At 38.3% G+C, this 21,808-nt stretch overlaps 3 protein-coding genes across 3 annotated transcripts in view; 2 read left to right on the top strand and 1 right to left on the bottom strand.

The window, feature by feature from the left end:
- BMP4 (bone morphogenetic protein 4) overlaps positions 1 to 7,517 on the bottom strand; it is a 77,240-nt gene extending 69,723 nt beyond the window's left edge. The window contains exon 1 of the mRNA XM_050798264.1: positions 7,422 to 7,517. The gene's annotated coding sequence lies outside the window, so the exon portion shown is untranslated. The remainder of the gene's footprint in view (positions 1 to 7,421) is intronic.
- Positions 1 to 21,808, top strand: part of CGRRF1 (cell growth regulator with ring finger domain 1) — a 1,085,659-nt gene that overhangs the window by 566,169 nt on the left and 497,682 nt on the right. The gene's annotated exons all lie outside the window — the stretch shown is intronic.
- The window catches only part of CDKN3 (cyclin dependent kinase inhibitor 3), a 670,130-nt gene that overhangs the window by 284,016 nt on the left and 364,306 nt on the right, over positions 1 to 21,808 (top strand). The gene's annotated exons all lie outside the window — the stretch shown is intronic.

Genomic DNA, 21,808 nt, shown 5'->3' with positions numbered 1-21,808 from the left:
AAGACTTAAACATAAAACCAAAACTGTAAAAACCCTGAAAGATAACCTAGGAAATACCATTCTGGACAGAAGATTTGGCAAAGATTTCATAAGTAAAATGCCAAAACCAATTGCAACAAAAATGAAAACTGACAAATGAGATATAGTTAAACAAAAGAGCTTACACACAGCTAAAGAAACTATCAACAGAGTAAACAGACAACATACAGAATGGGAGAAAATATTTGCAAATTATGCATCCAACAAAGGTCTAATCTCCAGAATCTATAAGGAATTTAAGCAAGTTAACAAGCAAAAACAACCCCATTAAAAAGTGGGTAAAGGACATGAACAGAAGACAAAAGAAGACATACATGCAGCCAACAAGCATATGAAAAAATGCCAAATACTTACAGCCAACTGATCTTTGACAAAGCATGCAAGCACATAAGTTGGGGAAAGGACACTCTATTCAATAACAGTGCTGGAAAGACTGGCAAGCCACATTTAGAAGAATGAAACTGAATCCTCATCTTTCACCTTATACAAAAATCAACTCAAGATGCATCATAGACTTTTAAGACCTAAAACCATAAACATTCTAGAAGATAATATCAGAAAAACTCTTCTAGACATTGGCTTAGGCAAATAATTCATGATTAAGATGTCAAAAGCAAATGCAACAAAACCAAAAACAAAATGGGTTCTAATTCAACTAAAAAGCTTCTGCACAGCAAGTAATAATAATTATAATCAGTAAACAGAAAACTCACAGAGTGTGAGAAAATATTCACAAATCATGCATCTGACAAAGGACTAATATCCAAAATCTACAAAGAATTCAAATGAATCAGCAAGAAAAAAAACACACAAATAATCCCATCAAAAAGTGGGCAAAGGACATAAATAGACAATATCAAAAGAAGATATACAAACAGCCAACAAATATATGAAAAAATGCTCAACATCAGTAATTATCAGGGAAATACAAATTAAAACCACAGTGAGATACCACCTTACTCCTGCAGGAGTGGCCATAATTAAAAAGTCAAAAAATAATAGATGTTGGTGTGGATGTGGTATAAAGGGAAGACTTTTACACTGCTAGTGGGAATGTAAACTAGTACAACAACTATGGAAAACAGTATGGAGATTCCTTAAAGAACTAAAAGTAGAACTACCATTCGATTCAGCAATCCCACTACTGGATATCTACCCAAATGAAAAGAAGTCATTATATAAAAAAGACACATGCATACACATGTTTACGTAGCACAATTTGCTAATGCACGTGGAGGTCATTATTCTTTTTTTTTTTTTTTTGAGATGGAATCTCACTCTGTCGCCCAGGCTGGAGTGCAGTGGCGCAATCTTGGCTCACTGTAACCTCCGCCTCTCGGATTCAAGTGATTCTTCTGCCTCAGCCTCCCGAGTAGCTGGGACTACAGGTGTGCACCACCACGCCTGGCTAATTTTTGTATTTTTAGTAGAGATATGGTTTCATCATGTTGGCCAGGCTGGTCTCAAACTCCTGACCTCATGAGATCTGCCTGCCTTGGCCTCCCAAAGTGCTGGGATTACAGGTGTGAGCCACCACACCTGGTGAAGGCCATTACTCTAAGTGAAGTAACTCAGGAAGGGAAACTCAAATATCATATGATTTCACTTACAAGTGGAAGCTAAGCTATGATGATGCAAAGGCATAAGCATGATATAATGGACTTTGAGGACCCGAGGGGGAAGGTTGACAGGGGGATGAGGGATCAAAGACTATGTATTGGGTACAGTGTACACTGCTCAGGTGATGGGTGCACCAAAATCTCAGAAATCACCACTAAAGAACTTTCTATGTAACTAAAAACCACCTGTATCCCCAAAACTATTGAAACTGAAAAAAAGAAGAAATATTCAAAATCACTAATTATTAGGGAAATGCAAATCAAAACCACAGTGAGATACCATTTCATATAAGTCAGAATGGCTACTATGAAAAAGTAAAAAAAATAATAGATGCTGACAAGGTTGTGGAGAAAAGAGAATGCTTGTATACTGATGGTGGGAATGTAAATTAGTTCAGCCATTGTGGAAAGCAGTTTGGAAATTTGTCAAAGAACTCAAAGCAGAATTACCATTCAACCCAGCCATCCTATGATTGGGTATGTACCCAAGAGAATATCAATTGTTCTACCCTAAAGACACACACACACATATGTTCATCACAGCAGTATTCACAATAGCAAAGACATGGAATCACCCTAAATGCCTATCAGCAGTTGACTGGATAAAGAAAATGTGGTATATATATACACCATGGAACACTATGCAGCCACAAAAAAGAATGACATCATGTCCTTTGCAGCAACATGGACAGAGCTAGAGGCCATTATCCTAAGCAAACTAACAAAGGAACAGAAAACCAAATACTGCATGTTCTGACTTACAAGTGGGAGCTAAACATTGAGTATATAAGGACACAAAGAAGGGAACAACAGACACTGGGGCCTACTTTAGGGTGGAGGGAGAGAGGAGGCAGAGGATCAAAAAACTACCTAATGGGTACTATGCATATTACATGGGTGATGAAATAATCTGTACACCAAACCTCCGTGACACGTAAACTATCTGTACAAAAAATCTGCACATGTACCCCTGAACCTAGAATAAAAGTTTGAAGAAAAAAAGAAATTATTCTTTCTAATTCTAACTTCGAGGAGAGATTGCAGAGAAAGTGTAAGATTTCTTCCTTACACAGTGGAATTCAACAGTGAATTCACCTGGGCAGGTGCTTTCTGTTTTGAAAGCTTATTAATTATTGATTAAATTTATTTGATATGAGCCTGCTTAGATTGTCTATTTCTTCTTGTGAAGGTTTTAACAGATAGTGTCTCCCAAAGATTTGTCAATTTCATGTAGGATATTAAATTCATGGGCATAAAGTAGTCCATAGTATTCCTTTATTGTCATTTTAATGTCCATGTCCCCTCTTTCATTTCCAACGTTAGTACTTTGTGGTCTCTCTCTTATCTTCTTAGAAGTTGCACATAATTCTTGCCTTTGCTCTTCAAGGGGTGTTAAGTGTTTGTTACCTCTGGCTTCTTTCAAGATCTTTTCTTTAACTTTGATTTCTGAAGTTTGAATATAATATGCCTAGGTGTCAGGTTTCTTTGGCCATTTATCCTGTTTAGTGTTCTCTAAGCTTCCTGGACCTGTGATTTGGTGTCTGACATTAATTTGGGGAAATTCTCACTGATTATTGCTTTGTCTATTGCATTTGTTCCTTTCTCTGCTTCTCCTTCTTGTACTCACATTATACAGAGTTAACATCTTTTGTAGTTGTGTCACAGTTCTTGGATATTCTGTTTTGTTTGTTTTCCCAATCTTTCTTTTCTTTGCTTCTCAGTTTTGGAAGTTTCTATTGTTATATCCTCAAGTTCAGGGATTCTTTCATCAAGCTGGTAGTGGGTCTATCAAAGGCAGTCTTCATTTCTGACACAATGTTTTGATCTCTAGCATTTCTTTTTTATTCCTTCTAATATATCTGCTTATATTATCTATCTGTTTTTGCATTTAAAAACAGTTTGAGTTAGTGACAGTTTTCCACTAAAGCCCTTGGCATATTAATCAGAGTTTAAAAATAATTCCTGGTGAGATAACTCCAACATTTTTACCATAACCTACTTCTGGTTCTGATGCTTGTTGTTTGGTCTCTTCAATCTGCTTTTTTTAAATCTTCTATTATTATTATTATTATTATTATTATTATTATTATTATTATTATATTTAGAGACGGGGTCTCACTATGTTGACCAGTCTGGCCTTGAACTCTTGGACTCAAGTGATCCTCCCACCTCAACCTCTTAAGTAGCTGGGAATACAGGCACACACCATTGCCCCTGGCTTTACCTTTCAGTATGTCTTGTACTTTTTTATTGAAAGGTAGACCTGCTGTATTGAGTAAAAGGAACCGCAGTAAATAGGCTGTTAGTAATGTAGTGGCAAAGGGAAGCATTCTACAGTCTTATAATCAGGTCTCAGTCTTTTGGTGAGCCTCTGCCCCTGGACTGTGAATTTCAGCAGTGTTTCTCAATTTTGTTTTCTCCCCCTTAGGTGGCACAGGATGGCTAAAGGGAATTGACATTGGGTATTTTCCTTCCCCTAAATGGAAAGCTAGAGTTGACTTCAACTCTATGGATATTTCTATTCCCCCAGGTTGGTTACTCTGATAATACCCCAGCAGGCTAGGCTATGATAAAGCAGCTTCTCTTCAGGGAAGGCCTTGCTAAAAAGAGCAGAATGCACTGGCATATTCATATTTTAAAATGGTTCCTTGTCTCCTTCCCCTGCTGGAAAGAAACGTGAGAGGCTTTTTTCTCTGATATTCACTGTTAGGACCTGGTAGAGTTCCTGGAGGTAGAACAAAATTGTGAGAACCTTTCCCCACAACCCCACTGCACCCTCTCCCCCGGAAACTGGATGTCCCCTAGAGTTTTTCATTCTCAGAGTTGTCCACATTGGGCCTCCAGTAATGCTTCACTTTAAGTGTATGTTTTCCTACACTGGTACTCTTCCCACAGAGGTGTCCACTCACAGGTTTCTGTTCACACAAGCTGTGATTTTCTGTATCCACCTGTCAATCTCTCTAATGTGGGGAGGCTGAGTTAGTCCTGTGACCTCACTTCTCTGATGGGTCTCAGAGAGCTGCTGATTTTTCAGTTTATTCAGACTTTTACTTATTATCAGGACACAGTGGTGAACTTCTAAGCTTCTTACATGCTGGACCAGAAACAGAAAGTCTCTTGACTAGTTTTATATCAGAGTTTTGCCAGCCGCATAGTATCTTTTCATTTAATTTTATAAAAGAATCTTCAAATTTATTTAAATAGGCAGATAAAATTCTATGTATTTATTATTTACAATACAGTGTTCTGAAGTATACACACATTGTGAGATGATAAATTCTAGCTAATTAACATATGCATTACCTCATAGTTAACATTTTTGCAGTAAGAACACTTATCCATTCTCTTAGCATTTTTCAAGAACACAATATATCATCATTAACTACAGTCATCATGCTGTACAACAGATCTTTTGAACTTATTTCGCCTATCTAACTGTACTTTTGTATCCTTTGACAAACATCTCCACAACTTCCCCACCAGCCACCTCAACGTCTGGCAACCATCATTCTACTCTCTATTTCTACAAGACCAACTTTTTTAGATTCCACATATGAATGAGATCATGTGGTGTTTGTGTTTCTGTGCCTGGCTTATTTCACTTAACATAATGTCCTCCAGGTTTATCCATGTGGTTGGAAATGACAGGATTTCCTTCTTTTTATAGTCGAATACTATTTATATATATATATGATATATCTGATATCTGATATAAATAAGATATTCATATATACACATGACATATATATCACATATTCTTTATCCATTCATCTGTTAATGGACATGGGTTGATTCCATATCTTGACTATTGTGAACAGGGGTAAAATAAACATGGTAGTGCAGTTCTCTCCCCAACATACTAACTTTATTTCCTTTGGATATGTACCCAACAGTGGGATTATTAGATTATATGGTAGTCTTATTTTTAATTTTCTGAGGAAACTATATACTATCTTCCAAAATGGCTGTACTAATTTGCATTCCCATCAATAGTGTGCAAGGATTCCCTTTTCTCTACATTAGTGTTCTCATCAACACTTATCTTTTGTCTTTTTGGTAATAGCCATTCTAACAGGAGTGAAGTGATATATCACTGTGGTTTTGATTTGCATTTCCATGATGATTAGTGATGTTGAGCATTTTTTCATATACCTGTTGACCATTTGTGTATCTTTTACCTATTTTTAAATTGGGGTTATTTGTTTTTTGTTATTGACTTGTTTGAGTTCCCTATGTATTTTGGATATTAACCCTTGTTAGATGTATAATTTGCAAATATTTTCCACTATTCTGTAGACTGTCTCTTTACTCTGATTGTTTCCTTTGCTGTCTTTTTAGTTTGATGTAATCTCATTCATCTATTTTTGCTTTTGTCTCCTGTGTTGTTGAGGTCATATCCAAAAAAGCATTGCCCAGGCCAATATTTTGGGGATTTTCCCCTATTTTTTTTTAGTAGTTCTATGGTTTCGGGTCTTACATTAATGCATTTTGAGTTGATTTTTATATATGGTATGAGGTAAGGGTCTAATTTCATCCCTCTGTATTTGGATATCCAGTTTTTACCACTGTGTGTTCTTGGCACCTTCATCAAAAATCAACTAGGTGTAAATGTCATTTAGTTTCTATGGCCTAGGAATTATCTAATATTTAAGAATGTGGTACAATTTGCATGTAAGACTATCTGAACCTTTTTACAGGGTGGTAGGCCTTTTAGTATCTTTTTTTATTTTATTCCTTTTATTAGCCTATTTCAGATTTTTTTTTACCTCCTTTAGTTAATTTTGATAATTTGTAGTTAACTAGAAAATTATCCATTTAATCAAGATTTTCAAGTCTATTGATATACACTTACAGACACATTCTTTGTTTTTTGTTTTGTTTTTTTTTTTTTTTTTTTTTTTTTTTTTTTGAGACAGAGTCTCACTCTGTCGCCAGGCTGGAGTACAGTGGCGTGATCTCGGCTCACTGCAACCTCCGCCTCCCAGGTTCAAGTGATTCTCCTGCCTCAGCCTCCCGAGTAGCTTGGGACTACAGGCATGCACCACCATACCCAGCTAATTTTTTTTTTTTTTTGTATTTTTAATAGAGGCGGGGTTTCACCATGTTGGCCAGGATGGTCTCAATCTCTTGACTCCGTGATCAGCCCACTTCAGCCTCCCAAAATGCTAGGATTACAGGCATGAACCACCACACCCAGCCTACAGACAGATTCTTAAGTAATTTTTCCTATCTACCATTTTGTTGCCTTTCTCATTCCAAATATTTATTTGCCATTCTCTCTGTATTTATCTATTAGTGGAATAGCAATAGTTTTTGTCTATTTCATAAGTCTTTTCAATTTATGACCTATAAGTTTTATTGTTAAAATCTTTTTTGTGGTTGTTGTAGTCTAAAAGTATTTCTGTTTTTGTCTCTATTATGCCTCTCTTCAATTTCATTTATTTATCTTTTCTAGTTTTATGAGTTGAGTGCTTTAAGGAAGACAATTCCATGTAAGACTCTTTATTCCAATAAGGTTAATTCCTACCCCCTGCCAACAATAAGAGTCCAATATCATTATTCTGCCACCAGGTGGCTGGCCAGTGATACTGAGTTATAGTGACATAGCAGGGCTCAGTGTTAATCTCTGAAGTTGGCAAAGTAGACACACAGCAGTGAAAGAAGCCATATCCCACATATATAATTTTCGTCCTTCCCACCACACTTTCAATAAGCTCACTGAGCAATCACTGGAGTGACAAAGGAAAGTGGCTGCTGACTTACATCCCTGAACTGGTCATCTGGTCCATCCTTTGCCATCTGGTTGAGAAAGTCCTCAGTTTTGAAGGCCATTGGTGAGCATTCATAAGGCACCAATATTGACACACTCTGGACCTAAAGTGGGGAAATGGGAGTGGTTCAACAGTTAAAGGTGACAAGACGTGCATTGTTGGCAGATAATATAAAAAAAAATAATAATAAAGGCAACTATGATTTAATCTTCTTCTTCTTAGCACCATGTGCTAGTAATTCCAAACAATGCCAGTTCACAATACTTCCTCTCAAAAAACTTTCTGTGGTCTAAGTTCTAAAAAGTTGCTTGTACCTGGGGCAAATTACTCCTACCACCCACCCTTGGTAAGACAGAGGTTTCCATCCACCTACCCTTCCCCTAGATCCTCTCATTATCAATCCTCAGTATTGTTCTTCTCTAGTCCCTGACGATCCAGACAAATATTAGCCACTGATTATAAGTCATTTTAGACTCATAATGCAGGACAACTTTCTTTCCAGCATATGTGAAAAAAGAGATATTCCACATATAATTCTGCCTATTACAGGGAGGATTTCTCATCATTGTCCTTGTCATCACACACAATTGAGGTTAATGAGAACAGTCTGCATATAGCACAGAATCACCTAAAAATCAAGTTTAATGTTTTGTTTCTTTTATCAGCTGGTCATAGGGTACTCCTCTAACCCATGAAGCTATGTAAGCAGGTAGAAGTTCATGTGGCTATGCATCAAGAGTAGGAACACTGAGAATGGGAGACACTTGCTCACACAACTCACTGATACATTTAAGGCCTGGTTAAACTCAGTCTTATGTCACTTGCTTAGCCTTGTTGAGTAAGTGCTGCTAGGCAACCCAATTTTATGACTTGATAAGTAAGATAATACCCATCATGATAGGCAGTCTTATAGCAAACTAGATAGAACCCACATCTAGGATAGTAGCTAACTGGAGTTACCACCTAACTAATTTTATAATAACCGACTGATATTCTCCAAAATTACTTGTTGTTACTAGGTAACTTGTCATGGAGATAGGAGGATTCACCACACCTGTATCTTTCAACTTTGTGATGATGTTAATAATTTCTACAATACCTCCAGGTATAAAGTATTGCTTCTGATGTATTGTTCATCTGTGTTCTCAAAGGTATTTGCATAAAATTGTTCATAATACCCCTTTGCTATCTTTTCAAAGCCTCTAGGATCTGTAGTGATGACCTCTCTTTCATTTCTGACAACCATGATTTGTACATTTTTTTTCTGTCTTACTATATTTTAATCAATTTTATTAACATTTTCAAAGAAAAAACTTTTGCCTTTGTTACTTTTCTCTATTTTCTGTCCATTTTCTATGTAATTGCTTTTCATTCTTGTATTGTTTTCACATTTCTTCTTAATTTTGGTTCAATTTCCTCTTCTTTTTCTGTCATCTTAAAGTAAAAGTGTAGATCATTTATTTTAAGCATTTTTTCTAATATAAACATTTAAAAGTATAAATGTCCTTCCATGCACTGCTTTAGCTGTTTCCTACAAATGTGAAATACCTTCATTATCATGTAGTTCAAAATAACTTTTTTTTCAAGGTGGGAATTCTCTTATTTATTTATTTATTTATTTATTTATTTATTTATTTTTAAATTATACTTTAAGTTCTAGGGTACATGTGCACAATGTGCAGGTTTCTTACATATGTATACATGTGTCATGTTGGTGTGCTGCACCCATTAACTCGTCATTTACATTACATGTATCTCCTAATGCCATCCCTCTCTGCTCCCCCCACCTCCTGGCAGGCCCTGGTGTGTGATGTTCCCCACCCTGTGTCCAAGTGTTCTCATTGTTCAATTCCCACCTATGAGTGAGAACATGTGGTGTTTGGTTTTCTGTCCTTGCGATAGTTTGCACAGAATGATGCTTTCCAGCTTCATCCATGTCCCTGAAAAGGACATGAACTCAACCTTTTTATGGCTGACTTTTTAATGATCGTCATTCTAACTGGTGTGAGATGGTATCTCACTGTGATTTTGATTTGCATTTCGCTGATGGCCAGTGATGATTAGCACTTTTTCATGTGTCTGTTGGCTGCATAAATGTATTCTTTTGAGAGGTGTCTGTTCATATTCTTTGCCCACTTTTTGATGGGATTGATTTTTTTCTTATAAATTTGTTTAAGTCCTTTGTAGATTCTGGATATTAGCCCTTTGTCAGATGGGTAGATTGTAAAAATTTTCTCCCATTCTGAGGTTGCCTGTTCACATTGATGGTAGTTTCTTTTGCTGTGCAGAAGCTCTTTAGTTTAATTAGATCCCATTTGTCCATTTTGGCTTTTGTTGCCATTGCTTTTGGTGTTTTAGTCATGAAGTCCTCGCTCATGCCTATGGACTGAATGGTATTGCCTAGGTTTTCTTCTTGGGATTTTATGGTTTTAGGTCTAACATTTAAGTCTTTAATGCATCTTGAATTAATTTTTGTATAAGGTGTAAGGAGGGATCAAGTTTCAGCTTTCTACATATGGCTAGCCAGTTTTTCCAGCACCATTTATTAAATAGGGAATCCTTTACCCATTTATTGTTTTTGTCAGGTTTGTCAAAGATCAGATGGTTGTAGATGTGTGGTATTATTTCTGAGAGCTCTGCTCTGTTCCATTGGTCTATATCCCTGTTTTGATGCCAGTACCATGCTGTTTTAGTTACTGTAGCCTTGTACAGTTTGAAGTCAGGTAGCGTGATGCCTCCAACTTTGTTCTTTTGGTTTAGGATTGTCTTGGAAATGTGGGCTCCTTTTGGTTCCATATGAACTTTAAAGTAGTTTTTTCCAATCCTGTGAAGAAAGTCATTGGTAGCTTAATGAGGGTGGCATTGAATCTATACATTACCTTGGGCAGTATGGCCATTTTCACGATATTGATTCTTCCTATCCATGAGCATGGAATGTTCTTCCATTTGTTTGTGTCCTCTTTTATTTTGCTGAGCAGTGGTTTGTAGTTCTCCTTCAAGAGGTCCCTCACGTCCCTTGTAAGTTGGATTCCTAAGTATTTTTATTCTCTTTGAAGCAATTGTGAATGGGAGTTCAGTGATGATTTGGCTCTCTGTTTGTCTGTTGTTGGTGTATAAGAATGCTTGTGATTTTTGCACATTGATTTTGTATCCTGAGACTTTGCTGAAGTTGCTTATCAGCTTAAGGAGATTTTGAACTGAGATGATGGGGTTTTCTAAATATACAATCATGTCATCTGCAAATGGGGACAATTTGACTTCCTCTTTTCCTAATTGAATACCCTTTACTTCTTTCTCTTGCCTGATTGCACTGGCCAGAACTTCCAACACTGTGTTAAATAGGGGTGGTGACAGAGGGCACCCCTGTCTTGTGCCAGTTTTCAAAGGGAATGCTTCCAGTTTTTGCCCATTCAGTATGATGTTGGCTGTGGGTTTGTCACAAATAGCTCTTATTATTTTGAGATACATCCCATCAATACCTAGTTTATTGAGAGTTATTAGCATGAAGCGCTGTTGAATTTTGTCAAAGGTTTTTTCTGCATATATTGAGATAATCATGTGGCTTTTGTCTTTGGTTCTGTTTATATGATGGATTACGTTTATTGATTTGCATATGTTGAACCAGCCTTGCATCCCAGGGATGAAGCCAACTTGTTCGTAGTGGGTAAGCTTTTTGGTGTGCTGCTGGATTGAGTATGCCAGTATTTTATTGAGGATTTTTGCAATGATGTTCATCAGGGATATTGGTCTAAAATTCTCTTTTTTTTTGTTATGTCTGCCAGGCTTTGGTATCAGGATGATGCTGGCCTCATAAAATGAGTTAGGGAGGATTCCCTCTTTTTCTATTAACTGGAATAGTTTCAGAAGGTACCAACTCCTCTTTGTACCTCTGGTAGAATTCAGGTGTGAATCCTTCTGGTCCTGGACTTTTTTTGGTTGGTGGGCTATTAATTATTGCCTCAATTTCAGAACCTGTTATTGGTCTATTCAGGGATTCAGCTTCTTCCTGGTTTAGTCTTGGGAGGGTATGTGTGTCCATGAATTTATCCATTTCTTCTAGATTTTTCTAGTTTATTTGCATAGAGGTGTTTATACTTTTCTCTAATGGTAATTTGTATTTCTGTGGGGTCGGTGGTGATATCCCCTTGATCATTTTTTATTGCATCTATTTGATTCTTCTCTCTTTTCTTCTTTATTAGTCTTGCTAGCAGTCTATCAATTTTGTTGATCTTTTCAAAAAACCAGATCCTGGATTCATTGATTCTTTGAAGGGTTTTTTGTGTCTCTATCTCCTTCAGTTCTGCTCTGATCTTAGTTATGTCTTGCCCTCTGCTAGCTTTTGTAAGTGTTTGCTCTTGCTTCTCTAGTTCTTTTAATTGTGATGTTAGGGTGTCAATTTTAGATCTTTCCTGCTTTCTCTTGTGGGCATTTAGTGCTATCAATTTCCCTCTACACACTGCTTTAAATGTGTCCCAGAGATTCTGGTATGTTGTGTATTTGTTCTCATTGGTTTCAAAGAACATCTTTATTTCTGCCTTCGTTTCATTATGTACCCAGTAGTCATTCAGGAGCAGGTTGTTGAGTTTCCATGTAGTTGAGCAGTTTTGAGTGAGTTTCTTAATATTGAGTTTGACTTTGATTGCACTGTGGTCTGAGAGACAGTTTGTTATAATTTCTGTTCTTTTACATTTGCTGAGGAGTGCTTTACTTCCAACTATATGGTCAATTTTGGAATAAGTGTGATGTGGTGCTGAGAAGAATGTATAGTCTGTTGATTTGGGGTGGAGAGTTCTATAGATGTCTGTTAGGTCCACTTGGTGCTGAGCTGAGTTCAATTCCTGGATATCCTTAACTTTCTGCCTTATTGATCTGTCTAATGTTGACAGTGGGGTGTTAAAGTCTCCCACTATTATTGTGTGGGAGTCTAAGTCTCTTTGTAGGTCTCTAAGGACTTGCTTTATCAACCTGGGTGCTCCTGTATTGGGTACATATATATTCAGGATAGTTAGCTCTTCTTGTTGAATTGATCCCTTTACCATTATGTAATGGCCTTCTTTGTCTCTTTTGATCTTTGTTGGTTTAAAGTCTGTTTTATCAGAGACTAGGAATTGCAACCCCTGTTTTTTTTTTCTTTTCCATTTGCTTGGTAGATCTTCCTCCATCCCTATATTTTGAGCCTATGTGTGTCTCTGCACGTGAAATGGGTCTCCTGAATACAGCACACTGATGGGTCTTGACTCTATCCAATTTGCCAGTCTGCATCTTTTAATTGGAGCATTTAGCCCATTTACATTTAAGGTTAATATTGTTATGTGTGAATTTGATCCTGTCATTATGATGTTAGCTGGTTATTTTGCTCATTAGTTGATTAGTTTCTTCCTAGCATTGATGGTCTTTACAATTTGGCACGGTTTTACAGTGGCTGGTACTGGTTTTTCCTTTCCATGTTCAGTGCTTCATTCAGGAGTTCTTGTCAGGCAAGCCTAGTGGTGACAAAAATCTCTCAGCATTTGCTTGTCTCTAAAGGATATTATTTCTCTTTCACTTTTGAAGTTTAGTTTGGCTGGATATGAAATTCTGGGTTGAACATTCTTTATTAAGAATGTTGAATACTGGCCCCTACTCTCTTCTGGCTTGTAGAGTTTGTGCCAAGAGATCTGCTGTTAGTCTGATGGGCTTCCCTTGGTGGGTAACCCAACCTTTCTCTCTTGCTGCCCTTAATATTTTTTCCTTCCTTTCAACTTTGGTGAATCTGTCAATTATGTGTCTTGGAGTTGCTCTTCTTGTGGAGTATCTTTGTGGTGTTCTCTGTATTTCAGGAATTTGAACGTTGGCCTGCCTTGCTAGGTTGGGGATGTTCTCCTGGATAATATCCTATATTGTGTTTTCCAACTTGATTCCATTCTACCTGTCACTTTCAGGTACACCAGTCAGACGTGAATTTGATCTTTTCACATCATTCCATATTTCTTGGAGGCTTTGTTCATTTCTTTTTACTTTTTTTTCTCTAAACTTCTCTTCTCACTTAATTTCATTCATTTGATCTTAAATCACTGATACTCTTTCTTCCAGTTGATCAAATCAGCTACTGAAGCTTGTGCATGCGTCACGTAGCTCTCGTGCCATGGTTTTCAGCTCCATCAGGTCATTTACAGTCTTCTCTATGCTGTTTATTCTAGTTAGCCATTTGTCTAATCTTTTTTTCAAGGTTTTCAGTTTTGTTTGCCATGGGTTCGAACATCCTCCTTTAGCTCGGAGAAGTTTGTTATTACTGATCATCTGAAGCCTTCTTCTCTCATGTCATCAAAGTCATTCTCCGTCTAGCTTTGTTCCATTGCTGGCGAGGAGCTGTGTTCCTTTGGAGGTGAAGAGGCACTCTGATTTTTAGAATTTTCAACTTTTCTGCTCTAGTTTCTCCCCATCTTTGTGGTTTTATCACCTTTGGTCTTTGATGATGGTGACGTACAGATGGGGTTTTGGTGTGGATGTCCTTTCCATTTGTTAGTTTTCCTTCTAACAGTCAGGACCCTCAGTTGCAGGTCTGTTGGAGTTTGCTGGAGGTCCACTCCAGACCCCGTTTGCCTGAGTATCAACAGCAGAGGCTGCAGAACAGCAAATATTGCAGAACGGCAAATATTGCTGCCTGATCCTTCCTCTGGAAGCTTTGTCTCAGAAGGGCACCCAGCCTTATGAGGTGTCAGTCGGCCCCTACTGGGTGGTACCTCCCAGTTAGGCTACTCGGGGTTCAGGTACCCACTTGAGGAGGCAGTCTGTCCCTTCTCAGATCTCAAACTCTGTGCTGGGAGAACCACTACTCTCTTCAAAGCTGTCAGACAGGGACGTTTAAGTCTGCAGAAGTTTCTGCTGGCTTTTGTTCATCTATGCCCCGCACCCAGAGGTGGAGTCTACAAAGGCAGGCAGGCCTCCTTGAGCTGTGGTGGGCTCCACCTGGTTCAAGCTTCCTGGCCACTTTGTTTACCTACTCAAGCCTCAGCAATGGCAGACACCCCTCCCCCAACCTGCCTGCCGCCTTGCAGTTCAATCTCAGACTGCAGTGCTAGCAGTTAGCAAGGCTGCATGGGCGTGGGACCCTCCAAGCCAGGCGCGGGATATAATCTCCTGGTGTGGTGTTTGCTAAGACCATTGGAAAAGCACAGTATTAGTGTGGGAGTGTCCCGATTTTCCAGGTACCATCTGTCACAGCTTCCCTTGACTAGGAAAGGGAATTCTCTGACCCCTTGCACTTTCAGGGTGAGGTGATGCCCCGCCCTGCTTTGGCTGACACTCCATGGGCTGCACTCACTCTCCAACAAGCTCCAGTGAGATGAACCTGGTACCTCAGTTGGAAATGCAGAAATCACCCGTCTTCTGCATCGCTCACGCTGGGAGCTGTAGACTGGAGCTGTTCGTATTCGGCCATCTTGGAACCTCCCTCAAAATATCTTCTAATTTCCTTTGTAATATCTTCTTTGGTCCATAAATTATTTAGAAGTATACCATTTAATTTGTAAATATGTGGGAATTTTCTAGACAGTTTTTTGCTATTTATTATGAATTTAATTATATTCATTTCAGAGAACATATTCTGAATAATTTTAAGCCTCTGAAATTTATGAGACTTGTTTGATGGCCCAGCTTGTGGTAGCCTCTGGTGAATGTTTCATGTGCATTTAAGAAGAAGATGTAATCTGCTATTGTTGTTGAAATGTTCTACAAATGTCAACTGAATTCAATTTGTTGAAATTGTTATTTACATTTTCTGTATTTGTACTGGTTTTCTTTCTGCTTATTTTATCAATCATGGAAAGAGAGCTGTTGAAATCTCTGATGTAACTGTGGAATTGTCTATATTCCCTTTAATTCTGTCAAAGTTTTCTTCATGTACTCTGAAACTTTGATATTAGAGACATACACATATAATATTGCTGTCTTCTTGATTAATTGGTCTCTTTATCTTTATTAAATGCCACTCATTATCTCTGTTAATACTTCTCATCTTGTAGTTTCCTTATCCAATCATAATTTAGCCTTACTAGTTTTCATATGTATTGTGCTTGCAGGACATATATTTTCCCAACTTTCCAATTTTTGTTTTCAGCAGTTTAAATATAATATGTATAGGTGTTTGTTGTGTTTTGTTTCATTTGGTATTTCTTCTACTTGATGATCTCGGATGCTTTAGAAACATTTATTTGTAATTTGGTATTTATTATTAATTTTTGAAAATTCTTGGCCATTATTTTTTTCTCTCTTTTTTTAAGAAACAAAGTCTTACTCTGTTGCCCAGGTTGGAGCACAGAGGTGCAATCATAGCTCACTGCAGCCTTGAAATGCTTGGCTCATGTGATCCTCCCACCTCAGCTTCCTAAGTAGCTAAGACTACAGGTGCATGCCACCACACTTGGCTAATTTTTAAAAAAACAAATTTAGAGACAGGGTCTCTTTACATTGCCCAGCTGATCTCAAACTCTTGGCTTCAAGCAATGCTCCCATCTCAGCCTCCCAAGTCACCGAGATTACAGGCAGGAGCCACTGATCCTGGCTCTTGGCCATTATTTCTTCAGACATTTCTTCTGCCCTATACTCTCTCTCTCTCTCTCTCTTCTGCTACTGGAATTCTAATTCACATATATTATATTGTATAATGTTCCACAGCTCTTGGATGCTCTGCTCCATTTTGTCCCCACTTATTTTCCTATTTTAGATAAATAATTTCTATAGATCTATCTTCAAGTTTACCTATCTTCTTTATGACACTCTTGAATTTATGTATTACGTGCTTTCTTTGTGTCTGTTACCATATTTCCCATTTCTAGCATTTCCATTTGATTCTTACCTAGAGTTTCCATCTCTCTGCTGAATTATCCATCTGGTCTTGCATGTTATTCATTTTTTTCCATCAGAGCCTTTGGCATATTATCATAGTTATTTTTAAATTATTTATCACATAATTCCAACATATCTTGTCATATCTGTGTCTGGTTCTGACATTGTTCTGATGATTGTTTTGCCTCTTAGAAGCTTTTTTTTTCTTGTCTTTTTGTATGTTTCATAATATTTTTTTGAAAGCCAACATCTTGTATAGGACAGCAGAACTGAGGTCAATAGTTTTTATCCCTGGAAATGGGCACACCTTTCTTTCCTCCAAAATTAGAGGTGGGGAGCCATGAAGTGTTCATCTAATTAGAAATTTGGCTGGGTTTGAGATTTATTGTGCTATATAACCCTCAGTGCCCCAGAGGATCCCAAATCTTCTAATGATACTTTTTGCATTGGTTTACCAGATGGGTGTTTTCAATGTTTGCTCCCCTTCAGTTTTCAGTCTTCCCCTTAAACTTTACCTTAAAGAGAGTGCTCTCTTGCAAGTTGCTTGTTACTTAAAGCCTGTTAGTCTAGCAGAGGGGAATGGGGCATTCTCAGTTATTGTATTAAACCTCAGTCTTAGGCAAGAACCATGTTCCTTGATTTCAGAAGTGTCCTTCTCACTAATTTGCAGCCCAGTTTGTATTTCTGCCTCTCCTGCAGAGGTAGAGGATTTTTTTTTCGTTTATTCCCAAAACTGCAATGGGTTTTCAACAAATCAGGAAAGAGTGTTTTTTGTCTTTCCTGTCCCAGAATGAGACTTGTTCCATAAAAGGAGATGAAGAGAGAGGGTCATGGTAGTGTTTAGCAGCCTCCTCATGGTGATTGCTGTTCTTCCTTGCTTCATCATCACAAGGAAACTTTCCCAATGTTTTCTGTGAGCACCCAGTGGGTTCACTGAGAAGTCTGGCAGGAATATGTAGGCTTCCTTATGTTTATAGCCCTCCAGAACCTTCAAGCTTCTCTTACAGATGTATACTCAACTGGCTGCACTCAGCCTCCGTCAATGTAGTGTTTGCCCTGGTTGAACTTAATCTTACCATTGCTCAGTAGAACCATATCCCACTAAGCTAGTGCTCATGTCACATCCACCCTTGTCTCTCTTCAAATTTTGGTCCAGCTGAACTTCTGCACTTTAATGTGTTCAAAAAAGTTGTGAACTTGCTGTCAAATCAGCTACTGAAGCTTTTGCATTCATCACTTAGTTCTCGTGCCATGGTTTTCAGCTCTATCAGGTCATTTAAGGGCTTCTCTTCACTGTTTATTCTAGTTAGCCATTCGTCTACTCTTTTTTCAAGGTTTTCAGTTTCTTTGCCATGGGTTCGAACATCCTTCTTTAGCTCGGAAAAGTTATTACCGATCATCTGAAGCCTTCTTCTCTCGGCTCATCAAAGTCATTCTCCGTCCAGCTTTGTTCCATTGCTTGTGAGGAGCTGTGTTCCTTTAGAGGAGAAGAGGTGCTCTGATTTTTAGAACTTACAGCTTTTCTGCTCTGGATTCTCCCCATGTTTGTGGTTTTATCTACCTTTGGTCTTTGATGATGGTGACTTACAGTTGGGGTTTTGGTGTGGATGTCCTTTCCATTTGTTAGTTTTCCTTCTAACAATCAGGACCCTCAGTTGCAGGTCTGTTGGAGTTTGCTGGAGGTCCACTCCAGACCCCATTTGCCTAGGTATCACCAGCAGAGGCTGCAGAACAGCAAATGTTGCTGCCGAATCCTTCCTCTGGAAGCTTCGTCTCAGAAGGGCACCCAGCCTTATGAGGTGTCAGTTGCCCCACCTGACACCTCCGGGCTACTCCGGGGTCAGGGACCCACTGGAGGAGGCAGTCTGTCCATTCTCAGATCTCAAACTCTGTGCTGGGAGAACCACTACTCTCTTCAAAGCTGTCAGACGGGATGTTTAAGTCTGCAGAAGTTTCTGCTGGCTTTTGTTCAGCTATGCCCTGCCCCCAGAGGTAGAGTCTACAGAGGCAGGCAGGCCTCCTTGAGCTGTGGTGGGCTCCACCAAGTTGGAGCCTCCAGGCGGCTTTGTTTACCTACTCAAGCCCCAGCAATGGCGGGCGCCCCTCCCCCAGCCTCACTGCCACCTTGCAGTTCGATCTCAGACTGCTGTGCTAGCAGTGAGTGAAGCTCCATGGGCGTGGGACCCTCCCAGCCAGGTGCAGCATATAATCTCCTGGTGTGCCGTTTGCTAAGGTCATTGGAAAAGCACAGTATTAGGGTGGGAGTGTCCCGATTTTCCAGGTGCCATCTGTCACAGCTTCACTTTGCTAGAAAAGGGAATTCCCTGACCCCTTGCATTTCCCGGGTGAGGCGATGCCCCGTCCTGCTCCGTGGGCTGCACCCACTTGTCTGGCAAGCCCCAGTGAGATGAACCCGGTACCACAGTTGGAAATGCAGAAATCACCCATCTTCTGCATGGTTCACGCTGGGAGCTGCAGACTGGAGCTGTTTCTATTTGGCCATCTTGGTGCCACCCCCTTCTACCAATCATCAGTGATGTTGAGCTTTTTTTTTGTATGATTGTTGGCTGCATATATGCCTTCTTTTGAGAAGTGTCTGTTCATGTCATTTGCCCATTTTTTAATGGGTTTTTTTCTTGTAAATTAGTCTAAGTTCCTTATAGATGCTGGATAATGACCTTTGTTAGATGCACAGTTTGCAAAATTTTTCTCCCATTGTTTAGGTTGTCTGTTTACTTTGTTGATAGTTTATTTTGCTGTGCAGAAGCTCTTTAGTTTAATTAGATCTCATTTGTCAATTTTTGCTTTTGTTGCAATTGCTTTGGTATCTTCATCATGAAATCTTTGCCTGTGCCTATGTCCTGAATGGTATCGCCTACTTTTAGTTTTAATGCATCTTATTTTTTAATGCATTTCACAGTTGCAGTTATCAGTACACTTCTTCCCATCAAGTATGTCAGAATACATATCATTTACTGGAGTTCAATGCTTGTTTGAACCTCCTCTCTCCCAGCTTACCTATCTTCATCCTTTAGGATGCTATTCAGGCCTCTCTTTCCCTAATTTGGTTAAGGGTCCCTCCTCTGTGTTCCAGGTACACAGCATGCACATATTTTTTTTAATGCATATCTTTATCCTTGTACTTACTACATTCCATTAGAATTACTAGTATAAAGTTCTGCTTCTCTTACTGGAAATATAAAGTCCCAAGGGCACAAACCAAATCTTATTCTTTGTACAATAGGACCTGGCACAAAATAGGTGCTCCATAAATATTTGATGAATAAACAAATGAGTGAAGATTTGCCATGCCCACACAGAGTAAAGTAATGCACAAGTTATAGCAGTCAAAAAAGAATAGCGAAATCCTGGTGGCAGCAGCTGCATATAACTTTTCTATAGTTGAGAGTGTAAAAACCATGTTCTGTAATAATTGGGTCTTTAAGAAAGTACAGAAAGGATGTGAGAGATTCTACAGCAAAAAGATGGGAATCCAGGAAGGATAAAGTCTAAGGACAGACAACAAATGTTAGGGATAGAGAGAAAACAAACAGAGCCCAGAATCTGAAGTGACACTTCTCCCTTGATATCCAAGATTTGACTAGCTTATTAATTAGAAACTACTACTAACTTAAGAAGACTTCATCTGCATTATGCATGTTGTAATAATCAACATATGGGCAAAGACAGATTTTAGTAAACCTACATATAGGTTCATTTTTGTTTCCAAATGAATGCCTCTTATTTTCAATGTCCTGAATCAAATATTCCACAATATACAGTCTGCAGCAAGATGCCCTGGCAGATGCTAAACTTGATTCAGTCTACTAGGTCCCCATTCATACAGAATAATTATGTCCAGCTGGGGTCCTCCCTGATTTAATGACTTATGTTGGTCAGTCTTATAAACATTAAAGAAACAGTCTCTTATTTGGGAATCCCAGCTGGCCTTGTTGCAGCATAGAACCTCTTTATCCAGAAGGAGTTTAAACAAAAAAGAAAAAAAGCATTTTATGATTAACTCCTTCCCCAATAAAACTGCTTTCTGAAAGCACATATTTTGAAGTTTTTTACCTATGCCATCTCATCCAGTTGAAAATTACAAAAACAACAAATTTTCATAGGATTCTTTTTAAAAAAAGGATGCATAATTTTTTCCTGTGTGGATACAAATATTTATTTAGCAAATCCCATATTGATAGTTCTTCAGGTGGTGATGCCAACATTTTGCTATCATAATAAATGCTACAGTGAATACCTTTCTGTATTCATTACTGCACTTTTATGCTATTTATCTATTAAAATAAATTCTAAGATGTGAAATTTAATTTATGTAGACCTCATATCTAGCAAAATCTACAACATACAGTAAACATAACAGTGAATTGACACTGTCCAAAGAAAAAGCCTTCTTGGTTTTACAAGCTGAGTGCTTATGTAAGTTTCCTTAAGAATGAAAAAGCAGCTTAACTTTTCTTTAAAAACCCCAAAACTCTAGACTCCAGTTTGTAGCACTTAGAAGCTACTGGGTGAAACTCTCTTGAGCCTTGGGTCGGGGACTCTCCTCTCTGTAGATGAAGATCTGCTCTCAAGCAAGGGCTTGGGAGATAAATAACTTGGGACCTATAAGGCTTACAATTCTCCACAAATCTTTCTTTTCTACCTGAAAGAGTGGAAAATACAGAATTAAATAATGGACACCTGTTTCCTCCATTTGACTCTTCTTGGATTAAGATGCTGTATTTTCTAACTGTTTTCTTTCCATTAAACAGCTGACTTCCCCTCCAAGGTGGAATAAGGGGAGGTCTTCTTTTAGTCTGTTTCTGAAGTTTGGTGACCCAGGGTGCTTGCTGCATCCCGAGGTGACCCTCACCCAAGCCTTTCATGAGTTTGGCATGCTTAATTTCATCAATCAGATCACTACTAACCTGAAACACAATGATGAGTATGTGTTCAGACTGTTCTGGAATTCTGTATATGTTAATATGGGGAGACAATTAGACCAAGTTCTTTGCTACACATACACAACCTTTTAAAGTTAGGTGTATATGAAACAAAGATGTTTTATGAGAATATGCATTATGATATTCCTCTAACATCAGACTGTAAATAAGAAAAAAAGGTTTTTGGAATAATTATTGTTGCTTTTCAGAGAGTAGTTAGAAGGGAAGTGGAAAGATAAGGAAATATATTTTAGCTTAAGTACTCAAACAGTTTAATATTCCTTAGATACTTACAAGAAAAAAATTAATTTCAGGTGACATTATGGAAGGATTCATAAGAGTTCGTTGTCCAAGGTTACATACAGTCAATTAATCTTCCTGGGTCTTGGATTCCTCATCAATAAATGTTGGACTTATGCAGTTTCTAAATAACCCTCTCACCCCAAATTCCATGATTCTATGTATTTGGAATGAAATGATTCATTACTTTACAGGTCATATATCTCTTCAGGAATGCAAGGAGTTAAGAAAAAAAAAAAATCTCGAGATACAAATATGGACTTTTGTGAACCACCAATAATCTATATTTACTTGCAAATGTCCCACAAAT

The sequence above is a fragment of the Macaca thibetana genome, chromosome 7 (assembly GCF_024542745.1).
Source record: "Macaca thibetana thibetana isolate TM-01 chromosome 7, ASM2454274v1, whole genome shotgun sequence".
NCBI lineage: Eukaryota > Metazoa > Chordata > Mammalia > Primates > Cercopithecidae > Macaca > Macaca thibetana.
Note: the sequence above shows the minus strand (reverse complement) of the source record. Positions and strands in the feature narration are given on the sequence as shown.